Here is a 12,704-nt window from a genome sequence, read left to right on the forward strand (position 1 = left end):
AATGACTTACCCACAACCCAGAATGTTGAAGAGAATTGTTCTGTATGCTAGGGAGGTGAGTGATGATGGAAGTAAGTGTTTCTTACACACAAAAACAAGCATTTAAACCTTGTAGTGTGGTTTATTCCTAGAGCTGAACTTTAAGGCGTACCTAAACCCCCTGATACTCACCTTTCCCCATTTCATGGCAGGGCACCTCTAACTTCCCTATTATTTTCATGATTGCAATAGTTGCTTTGTGTGCATCCTTTTAGAAGTGTAACTTTTAGGAAGTATCTCATTAAAGATAGTATTTCTGTGCAGGAGATCGGTAAAGTTTACCCTGTGTGCTAGTACAGACTTCTGAGATCAGTGTACTATTTTTTCAAGCAGGAAATTACATTTTTGGGCTTCCCATGCACCAGTGTTGTACAGAATGACAGACATTTTTAGAAAATGACAGAAGCTGTAGAATAAAAAAGAAAGGTAATTTTTGATAACATTAATTACAAACTAGTGTGCGTAACAATTGTAAATTCTTTCTTTTTTTCCAATAAAAGTTAATTTTGAATTTTAACCATATGAATACGTGCAGATCATTGTAAGCATCCCATTGTAAGCAGGATTACATGGTTTGTCCCAAATCATGGAGCTGGCCTGTAAAGGAAGGGAAAAGTGGCAACGTTTCTCTATCCAGGAACACAAGACTCCTGTGTTCTTGCATAGATAAACTCGATCCAAGAACACATACAACTAGTAAAGGGGTGCAAGAGCAATCAGGGGAGCGGAGCTGTCAGCTCGGCTCCCCTGATTGCTCTTGCAGTTCTACACAGTCCAAAAAAATAACCAGAATTTTCCCCCCATTGACTTTAATGGTTTTCAAATTCTTTATGCCCCTCTGACTGGTTAATAATTATCATAACATTTATTTCACTGGTTTAGTATGTAGATGACAAAGTCTATTATGAGTCATTAGAAGGAGTTTATAACCATGGCACTTGCGAGAAGATGGTGTTGGTAGAAAGACAGTCCATCTGGTAACCAGAGATAACACAAGGTAGTAAAATATAATGGCCAAGGTTAATATGCAAGAGTTTGAAATAACTTTAACTCTCAGAATTGCAAAAACTCACAAGAACGTCTGCTTCTCTGGGAATCACTCTCGGTAAAGATTGAAATGGTTTTCTTTTGTTCCTCTTAAGCACAATTCTTTACTTTTTAACGATTAGCTCAAAGTAATACACTCTTATTAGAGATTAAAGAGTGACTTCAGGCAACAAGTAAAATAATTTCATGAACGGTTGCTGCTAGCCACAAACACTGCAACTCTGCCAAGTGTAGGAAGTGCACTTGGTTTATCTTAATTAGACTTTTGAAAAATTCTCCGATGGCAAGTTGCAGGCAGATTGTTAGGGCAGGTTTGCACTCTCTTTATAATTTGCACTCCCTGTGCACAGATCTGCAGAAGTAAAAACTTGTTTCAGAATGATTAGTAGGCATGTTGGATGAATAAATAATAAGAGAATGATTGCCCAGTCTAGCTATTTATATTTGGACCAGCAAGCATTTGCATATTTGTAGGCTCATACGTGAAGGCCAAGCTTTGTTGTAAGTAAGTTGATTGGCTGGGATAGATTTTCCTGGTTGATCACTAATGTTACTCTTGAGGGCCACCTATACAGGCAGTACTTTGCAATGCTTATTCCATAGGCACAAGCACCAATTTGTTTGCTTTTAGGATTATAAAGCATTTGAAATATTGCTTGTCAAATAACCTATTGGTTGTTGAAGAGTTATAATAGAGCAAGATTCTTCATAGGAAAAATTGTTCCGTAAATTGCTTACTTACAGTTTTTGAGTGGACATGTAAATGTTATAAGTTTGTTGAAAGTTCTATAGTTATAAGTTCTAGCCAATCAGATTACTGAATCAGAAGTTTTGGTCTAACCCACAATAAAGATTACATAGGGGTTTATTTCTCATTTTAGTATAGTCGATAGAGGTATTCAAATCCTTCCTTTATGGGCAAGTTTGCATTCATAACCACTGGTTTATTGTAGAGATACAGCTTAATATAGAGCCATTGGGTCTGATTTATTAAAGCTCTCCAAGACTAGAGAAGATAGATCTTCGTGGATGAACCAGCAAACCTGGAATAGATTTCTTAAAAATCATTTGCTATTAGTTAGCAAATGTTTTCAATCCTGGATCAAATTCATTCCAAGTTTGCTGGATTTCTCAGGTTCTCCAGTCTTGGCGAACTTTATTAAAGCAGACCCACTGATTGTAAACTGCATACAACTGTTTTCAGCTAGCTGGACATCACCAGTGCAGTGTTTGGCAACTGTAGTACCAGTAAAGTAGGGCTAGTGGAGTAAAAGTAACCAAATAGCCCCACTTAATTAGTTAGAAACATGGACAAGCGCCCTGCAGTTGGGCACAAGAGTGCAAAGTGATCTGTTTAGCTTCACCCACTCTTCTAAAAATAATAATAGACCCAATATTTTTTTATTTTTTGATGGAAAAGCAACCTGCAAATACCTTTTGTTTTATGAAGGGTCTGCTGTTTTATAATAATAAGGTGGGAGAGGGACTATTGGTTGTTTTTAGTCTGCATCACCAGTACATGTCTCGTTGTCCAGTTTCATCCATAGACACATGATCATTTATCCAGCCAACTTTTATTTGATGTATTGAGTGACAATCATCCCATGAGAATCCAGATCCAGGCATCCAGATAGATTTTGATGGCAAGAGTTGGGTAGCATCCCAAGCATATCAGGTTATCTATTCACAAGAACCCAGGTAACAGCAAAATCTGGTGTACACTAGTAACGCTAAAATGTGAAACAAAGCTCTTCCGGCTTGTGATGTGTACTCTGTATATATTTCCATGCTAAATATTCTAATTTGGCTGAATGCTCCGTCAAACTCCCTTTTAAATAAGACTAAATGAATGTGGCAGTTTTTCAGCACAGATGGAGAAAGAGCCAGCCAAATTACAAACTAAAAAGAAAACTTCAATAGTGTTCATGTCTATATAAAACAAAACAAAAGTGAGCAGAGCTGGTAATAAATACAAGACCACAATAGAATTCTGAGTAGATAAAGGAAGATTTTACAATTGTAAAGCCTACATACAACAAAAACAGGCTATCTTCTGTGCTTTTCCTTAGAGAAACCACATTTGGGATGGTTATTGATCCTCATAACTGTACGTGGCTATTTTATTTGTGCAGTCTTCAGTTCCTAATCTGAGAAAGTACTGAAGATAATTTGCATCTCAAAAACAAAGAAAAAAAATTAGAATTACACAGAAGCCGTTTTACAATAAACGCTGTCTCTTAGGAAATTCAAGATCAGAAGGGGGTTTTACTAAACAAGACAAGGCATACATATTTTATTTTTTTTAAAGAACTTCTGAACAATGCACGAAAAATACAGACTAGCATGTTTCTTTTGATTTATTTTCAAATGCACTGTTGGTTTTATAAACAAATCACTTTTTGTTTGGCTAGTTGATAATGATTTCCAGTCCTCGCTGAGTAATAGTTGGCACATTTTACTCCACAGTGCAGCTAAGTTTAAAGCTTAGAAAAAATATCAAAGGCAACCAGATTTCAGTTGTCAAATGTTTCACTACAGGCAAAAAGAATGAAAGATAATGGCTGAAAACAAGTATTCTACCGCCCATGAGTTTAAACACCTGAATTTGATTGATCTGGCTTATTAACTGACAGCTCCAATGAAGGTTATTGTAATAACAATTTAGTCTAAACCAATTGGATTTTTCAAACAAGTCAATTACACCTTGAGTTTGATCCAAACTTTAATTTCTTTGTCCCATCACTTGGGATTTCAATTCCAGCTCAATGGACAGTGGGTAAAATTACTAGAAAATTACCTTGTGTATGATGGCTTTATTGATGGATGTTAACAAAACAGACAGTATCTCTTTCTTCCCATCTAACTACATTGATGGTAAATTGGGACATACATTAGCTGTTTGTAAAGGAAGAACCAGGTAAAGTCTACAAAAAAGGGGGGGGGACACCCTCTTTGAAAATTGTCAATGGAAAATTTCTACTTACTTTTAGTCCTAGTGACAAATGTAAAAGTTCTCATAATTTTCTGTCTCTGTGTCAATAGGCAAAATAACATACAATTTGAATCTACCTAGCAGACAACAATTACTAGACAGGTGTTCTAACGTTTCCGTACTCAGTCCAAAAGCTAAAAACCATTGTGGACTACATGTACACTAAAAAGTAAACCTTTATCAGAAATAAGCTTTTTAGGAAGAATACAAAGTTGTATAATAGCCAAAATAAAGGCTGTAGTCAATTCAAAAATGATGCTGGTGCAACCCTCTATAATTATTAATATTATTATTATTCATAATCAATTTTTATATGACACCAACATATTACACAGTGCTATACATTAAATAGGGGTTACAAATGACAGGCGTATACAGACAGTGACAAAGGAGAACTGTAAAACTATAAGGACAGTTAAAATTTAAAAAAAAAAAAGACAGGAGGTGGACAGTGCTTGATGCAAAATTACTTAGGAGAAAAGTACTTTTTTTTGAGAAACATGCTCTCTGAAAAATGCTTGGGAACAGTTGCGTAAAAAATTGTGTTTTCTCATACTGTGACTGTTAACCAAGTGAAATCACATCAAGTAGGTGTAGATAAACACTGGTAATTTTTTATGGTAGTGTATATTTTGCCTGTTTTCTTAGCAGAATTAGAGGTTAATGGAACAAAAAATAGATTCAGACTCCCCCATGCTTTCCAAGGTTCCCAAAATTGACTCAAAATAATTATTTTACTTTACTTCAAAATATTTCAAGTTCTGACTTTATAATTTCCTAATCTAGATGGAAATTCATGATCCATTCATTCGTATTCAATCCAGCTTGTTTCTTTTCATTCTGCTTTTTTCAATAATATACTTAAATATAACAGCTCCCATCACCTTAAAATTTTAAATTTAAAGTGATGGCAGGTGAATAAAGTATGGAGGCCCCCAGGACTTTGGTACATGACTAAGTAAGGCTAGGCAGGAGCAAGAAATAAATACAAACTATGGTACAATATACCACATACTGAGTACCCGGAGGAAGAGGGGGGGTGTCAGATGAGTCAGGGCCTTTAGACAAACCAACAGGTGAATCTTGAAAGCCAATACGGATGAGCATCAGGGCTAGTAATGTTTGGGAACCAGCAGATATTACCAACAAACAAAGCCACCAGAAGAGAGCACCCTAAAAAATACTGAACTCCCTAATTTGTAATCTGGACAAATTACTCCCTTAACCTCCCTAGAGGTAACCCCGAGTGTGACTCGGGGTAGAAAAAAGTTGCTAAAATTGGTAACCCCAAGTCACACTCTGCGATCTCCGTCTTCTTTCTTCTTCCTGCTTCTCCAAACGACGAGTCACCGGGCAGTTCCCGGTGACGTCGGTGTGTGTGTCTACGGCGGGGCGGGAAATTCAAAATCCATTTGTATTGCATTCAATACAAAATAACTGTATTGAATGCAATACATTGTTTTCAAGAACATTTATTTTACAGTATGTATAATAGTATGAGTATATTGTGTATTTTTTTTTTTTTAAATATATAGATTTTTTAATTTATTCAATTTATTGTTTTTACATGATTTTGTGTTTCAAACTTTATTATACTCATACTATTATAATATACTATAAAATAAATTTTCATGAAAAACAATGTACCGCTTTTAGACATATAAAGCCGGAAAGAAATGAACCGTTAGGGAGGTAAAGTAGACCTATCACCAAAATTATAATTTTTTTAATTAACTGCTTACTCTCAAAAAATCATGTGTTTTTGATGTATTACTTATATAAATATAATAAATTCCCACTTGGGGGTTTTCACTATGGTGAGAAATATTTTCGAGTAATCCCAGTCTCCTGGCATACTTACAGTATGTCGCATATCCCAGAAGGTTGTGGGATTCTACACAGGATGCTGTTTGAAGTGCCTGATCTTATTCTGCACATGTGCAATTTTGGCAGTGCATCATCAGATGGCAATCATGTTTATAGTGAGCTGTTTAAAGAAACCAAATTTGGGTACTGGGTTTGTATCTATGGCCACAGGCATACCTAATAATTGACAAAACCTAAAGATGTAAACATGTCAGGTTTTGTGTTCGTTTCAAGTGACAGTAGAAAGAAAGAACATTGTCCACACAGCACTTTTAAGTCCTAGGGAGAGGGGAGATGGGAGGACAAGTGGAATATGCCCTATTGCATCCACCACCATAGTTAAAGACTGTGGTCCCACTGATCCATCGTTTGCTGATCAGCCTTATGGATCACCAGGCGATGTTAGGGCTCCATTGTGCACTGGAATTTTGTTTGAGATAGTCATGACTGTTCGTCTCAAATGACACTTATCCAGTGTGTGTACTTAGACTGCTATTTCTGTACCCATCACCTATGATCTGATAAATTACATGGCAATTTATTTGTGTTTGAGTGCTCCTCACTGGTACCATGTTGACCAGAATCATCAAGGTCATTGCAAATGAATTTAAGTTGAACAATGTGTGGAGATCTATATTTTGAGATCAAGCTCCCTAGCATTACAGGTGATAGCAGACAACACAAAGTGCTGCAATCTCCTAGCTTGTCTAATTTTTTCCAGTACGTGTCGGAGTTAGCAGGGGTTCAATATGCTAATTTTGACTTTGTTCCAAGTCAGTGCTCAGTCACAGTCACTTATCTCATAGTACAATGTCGGCACCTCCTACTTGTTCACTGAGACATCAAGTTCAATTAAAGTCATTGTCACTGAGGCCACTTATTTCAAGTACATTGAATTTTGTTTCAGCTTCAGTAAAATCTACACTTTAAAGTGCAGTAAAATAAATAGAAACATACAACATAAACTCTTTCCAATAAAGTGAATTTAATTCTGTCTGTAATACCACAACTGCATGCTGTAAAATGACATTTGATTTTTAGACATAAAAGCAAACACGCATTAAACTAAATAATACATACACTAATGTTTATTTATAGGTATCAAATCTTCTTTTGTCTCATAAAGCTGTATTGTCACGACAGTAAGTATTTGCCTTTGTTCATTTATTATGAGTTGGGTTTAATCCAATGATTGTTAACATTCACTGTTAATCTTCCTTTTCTTCCTATAAAACAACAATAAACCCTGAACAAGTATGTGATGTTCACACTGCTGGCTACCTTAAGGATTAGGTATCACTGCCAAGAAAACAAGAGATTAAGATTCATTTTCATTTGGAAAACAAAAGCCTCTCTGGAGGAATCACAGATGGAGTCTAGTTCAAACAAATTTGAAGTGTTCTATCACAGGTGTGTTACAACTTCAAGGAAACTATAGTTATTTTACTACTTGGGTCTTTAAAAAAGATACTTTGTAGTATACAGATTTTTTTTAAATTCAGTTTACAATAAATACACTTGGCTGGTTATAATATAAAAAAGGTACAAGTTAACAAAAAACAAGCTGAATCTGTGAAAGCATAGGTTCAAATTTATAGCACAACCTTTATAGTACTATCACTACAGAAGTCACCGGAATGCTCAATAATATATTGACAGGTGCATAGGTTGAAAAAAACAAGTCCATCAAGTTCAGCCAGTAGGGAAAAAACATACTAGAAACCAGCAAGTCCCAAAAAAAAACATATACACATAGTTGATCCAGAGGAAGCTAAAAAACCCTAGTAAAGCATTGTTCAATTTGCAAAAAAAAAAAATCCTTACTGTCCCCATAAGGCAATCGAATGTTCCCTGAATCAACAGTACTTGTTGTCATTTCTTGAAAACTTCAATACCAAGTTTTATTCTGTGTTTCTCAATCAAATCCATCTTTATCTTTAATTAAGGAATCTATAGAATGTACTAAAACCAGATCCAATAATCTTTTGCAATCTGTCACATACTATTTATTAAAATAGTTTAACCTCTCGAGCGGTAACACCAAGTGTGGCTCGGGGTAAAAAAAAAACAGCTAAAAGCAGTAACCCCGAGCCACACTCGGGGTAGCTAAAAGAATAAAATTGTAAGCGTTACCTGATCTGCCGGCGTCCTCCATTGTCCTGCCTGTCTGCTCGCATTCTCTGGCCCCGTCCTCTGCCTCTGATCCAAATACAAAGTAACCAGTATATTTCTGATCATTGAAGTGAGTGTTACAGTGCCCTGCCTGTCTGCCATTACCTTTGATTACTGAATCCTGCCTGACCTTTGATCACTTCTCTGCCTGCTGCCTGCCCTCACCTCTACCTGACCTTTGAACACATCTCTGCCTGCTGCCTCCCTGACCTTTGACCACGTCTCTGCCTGCCGGCTGGCTGACCTCTACCTGACCTTTGACCACGTCTCTGCCTGACCTCTGCCTGGATTCTGACCACAGTTCTGCCTGCCTTACCTTTGACCACGTCTCTGCCTGCCACCTGCCTGACCTCCTCCTGGATTCTGACCACGTCTCTGCCTGCCGCCTGCTCTGACAGGCCTATCTCAACTCAAGCTGTTTTTGAACAATTGAAGACAGCAAGAGTGACTTGGAATTGCAAGTGGATTCAAGCAACAATGATTCACCCGACAACCTATAATTGGACACCGAAAATGTCAGCGAAGATTCTGTCACTGAGGTTAGTGATGTTTGCACTTTTGCTCAATTGACATTAGTCAGGCTCAGCCAGTGCCTCCAAGATTCCCATTTACTGGAGTGCCTGGCCTGCAGGTAGAGGTGGAACACAACCCCTTGGCCTACCTGAAGTAATTTCTAAATGACAAAGTCATTCAGAAGATAGTTGAGGAAACCAAAAGGTACGCCGAGCAACAATTAGCTGCTACACAGAGGAGGTTTTCCAGAAGCAGGAAGTGAGAACCTGTCACCAAAAAGGACGTCTGGCTTTTTCTGGACCTAAATATTCTCCAGAAAGTGGTGAGGAAACCCCTGCAGAAGTAGTAATGGTCCAGGAATAAACATTGCTATACACCTTTTTTGGCACAATCATGTCAGAATATTGATTTGGCTTGATCATGAAATACTTACATTTTTCCAATAATGACACTTTTGATGAGACCACTCATCCTGCACCTAAGCTCAGAATCAAATGATCTTAGATTACTTCAAAAGCAGCTATGTGCCACAAAGGGAAATAGGTATAGACAAAAGTCTAATGGCCTACAAGGGGAGGCTCAGCTGGGTGCAATACATAGCATCCAAGAGCACATGGTTCGGTGTGAAATCATTAATGCTGTGCGAATCAGCAAATGGGTATATTTGGACCTCTCTAATATACACTGGGAAAGGCACACAATTTAGCCCCAGATTTAGCAGCTATGGAGTGGCAACATCACCTGTCCTATCACTTTTTGAGCCAACGCTATTGTGTCACTACAGACATTTTTTAGATGCTAGCAGAAAGGCAAAATTATGGCACTGCTTTGGCGTGATAAGAAGGATGTCTGCCTTTTGAGCAGCGTGCATAACACCGCCACTGCTATGACAAGAACAGGAGGTGGGAAAGAGATCCTGAAACCACAAGTTGTCTTGGACTATAATAGCACCATGGACGGTTTTGACAGAACCGACCATGCAACGACTTTCTATTCGGCTATTAATGCAGTATTTTAAAAATATTTTAAGAAATCTTGTGATAAACTGTGAAATGCCTACATTCTTTTCAAAAACAGAATGACAGGCCTGTACCTGTTCACTTGGAAGGTTTGTGAGGCCATATGTTTGAAATACCAAACACCACAAATAGATACAGGTTGAGTTAGACGGCGTGCTACTTTAGTGGGGAACCCGGAACTGCTCGTCACTTTATGGAACATGTACCACCAAGTGCAAGAAAATAATGTGCATGGTGCGTTGATCTAAGCGTGATGACGCAGGGATAAAAATTAAAAAAAAAACCTGTTCTACTGCCCCGATTGTGAGGTTGGACTCTGTGCTGTCCCTTGTTTTAAAATATACCACACCCAGGATGTTTTTTAGTTTATTAGATAAACATTACAGGTTTCAGTATTTTTGATTTAGTTATGCACCCTTGTTTTAACAGATCTTTGTGTTTTTTATTTATAAAGTTTATTATTAAATTTAATTTAATATTTTGACATGATTTTGTGTTTCAAACTTTATTATACTCAGACACTTGTTTGGACATATTCCGGTGAGTTATGACTAAGAATTACAGGCCTACAATGTAAAATAAATTTTAATGAAAAACAATGTACCGCTTTTAGACATATATATCCAGACAGAAATGAACCGCTCAGGAGGTTAATGAACAACCCTGTCCTGTTTTTAGGACAGCCCTTGATGACCCCCCAGCTAATGGGAATGCCGCCTAACAACTCCAGAGAATGCTTGCTCAACCTGGAATGAACAGAACCCTGGCGCTTACGCTGGTACTCACTCATTTTTACTGATGAAATTGGCAATAGTATTTCCATCCACTCTCATCTCAAGGCACAACAGAAAATGAGAGGAAATATTTCTAAATTCGTTCTTTCTAAAAGAAAAAAAAAAAAACATGTTCCAATTGGAAGATTGGCCCTTTGTTCCTGTTCTGATGGAAACTTAACATTTTGGAGCACTCTCAACAATGGACACCAGGACAATTAAAGGGTTCCATCTCCATAGTCGTGACACCTGATAAAGGTTCTAACACGAAAGGTTCTAAAATGAAAGTAAATGGCTTTTTATACACTTTAATCCAAGTTCAAATTAATCCATAGCAGCATGTACACTGTGTTTTGGCTGGAAAAAAATGTAGTTCTTACATTTTGTTTTTTCACATCAAATTTCTATGTGAAAGTCTGAGAGTCTTTTTTTAATACATACATTTCTGGATGAAATTAGGTTACTAAACATTTGCTTTGAAGTTATTTCTTAAAAACGATAAAAATGTTTTATTTCCTCTTTAAATGATAATTTATATACATTTAAACCCCAACTATTCCATCTCTAATTACTATCAAATTTGGAGAGAAAAGTCTCACGTGTACATGTGAATGTAGGGTGACATTAATGAGCGGAACACAAGAATCCATCCATATGTCACACCACTATATTTTAAAATCAAATTAGGTTTGATAAATGCAATTTCTGGTAGGTTCATTGCCAGGCTAAATCATATAAAGAGGGTCAATGTTCCCTTAGATTTTCTATGGCTCAAAAATAACCCATTCATCATCCATTTCCCATTTAAGCTCTGCCAGGATTATTAAGTGCTGAATGCTTTATGGCCTTCTTTACATTTATTTCCCAGGGGAATAGGCTCTGTGGCTGGGCTAAAGATTGTTGTTACACGTTTCTCTTGCATCAAAATAGTTTGAGAATCTGGCCAGTATATATTATGGTACATCATAGGACGCCTGAATCTACATTTAACACAAAGCCTAAGCATCATGGAAACTTTAAGGCTATGTTTAGACTGGCAATTGAGTTGTGGTTCAGTTACTGCTTCCTCATGCCATGTACTCGGGGGAGACACTGTGGGTAGCGTCAACTGTCAGGAACCCAATAGAGTATGAATAGGTACGGCACTGAGTGGTTTAAGACCGCTCACTGCTGCCTACTTTAAAACCTCCAAATTCTGGTGTTTCAAGAACCAGCACTACAGCGTCGGCAGCCAGGTGACTGCAAGGTGCCAGCCCCTGGGAGCCACTCAAAACTGTTATTCCCACTGTGGACCTGAAAGTGCCCTAAGTGAACCTGTACTTTGCTTCATGGCAAAGTAACATTAAATTAAATGGCCACCTCCCCCACCACCATAATCTTGCCATTCTATTACAGTTCTGCCACTTTATTAATCATAGAAAGCCAATTGAGGAAGCCCAGTCTAAGCTTCAATAGTACTTTTATTCTTGTATAACCCAATATTTTGTGTTTTGCTTTACTTTTGGCCCAGCTACAAAAATGTCTAGGACAAACAAACAAAAAGAGTACATTTTCTTAAAAGGAACCTAGACAGAAAGGCTTTTAACAACTCACCAATAATAGCTTTGGGTTCCAATGCATGCATTGGGCCTGATTTATTAAAGCTCTCCAAGACTGGAGAGGATACACTTTCACCGGTGAAGCTGGGTGATCCAGTAAACCTGAAATGGATTTCTTAAAAGTAATTTGCTATTTCTTAGTAAATGTTTTCAATCCTGGACCAGATTCATTTCAGGTTTGCTGTGTGACAGCAAAGTGTATCCTCTCCAGCCTTGGAGAGCCTTCATAAGCCCATTGTGTAACAGGTCACTATGAATATTGTACAGACCACCAAAAAATAATTCCAAAAATATTTCTGTGAAGGTTGTCATTTATCCAGGTCATGGTATAGCCATCAATAGCAAGACACCATGAACAGACTTGTATTGTTAAAAATGTTTTGTTTTCACTTTAAAGTCTATTTGAACCTGATTAGGTTTTTCTTTCTTCTTTTAATACTTTTTTTTTATCTCCAGTTGTTTGTAAAAGTCAGCAGGGTCTGTAGTGGGTATGGCTGGGAACATCTCCTTGGCATTACAAGCAGGGGTTCTCAGACCACAAGGTTACCAATAAAAGCAAATATGGACACTGCGGAATACCAATAACTGGATAAAAACAAAAGCACTGAGTTTATGGGCTACGCTCTGTGTAAACATTTTAGTTTTTATTGGCATATTACCAATAATAATGATACATTACATAATA

The sequence above is a fragment of the Pyxicephalus adspersus genome, chromosome 4 (genome assembly GCF_032062135.1).
Source record: "Pyxicephalus adspersus chromosome 4, UCB_Pads_2.0, whole genome shotgun sequence".
Taxonomy (NCBI): Eukaryota; Metazoa; Chordata; class Amphibia; order Anura; family Pyxicephalidae; genus Pyxicephalus; species Pyxicephalus adspersus.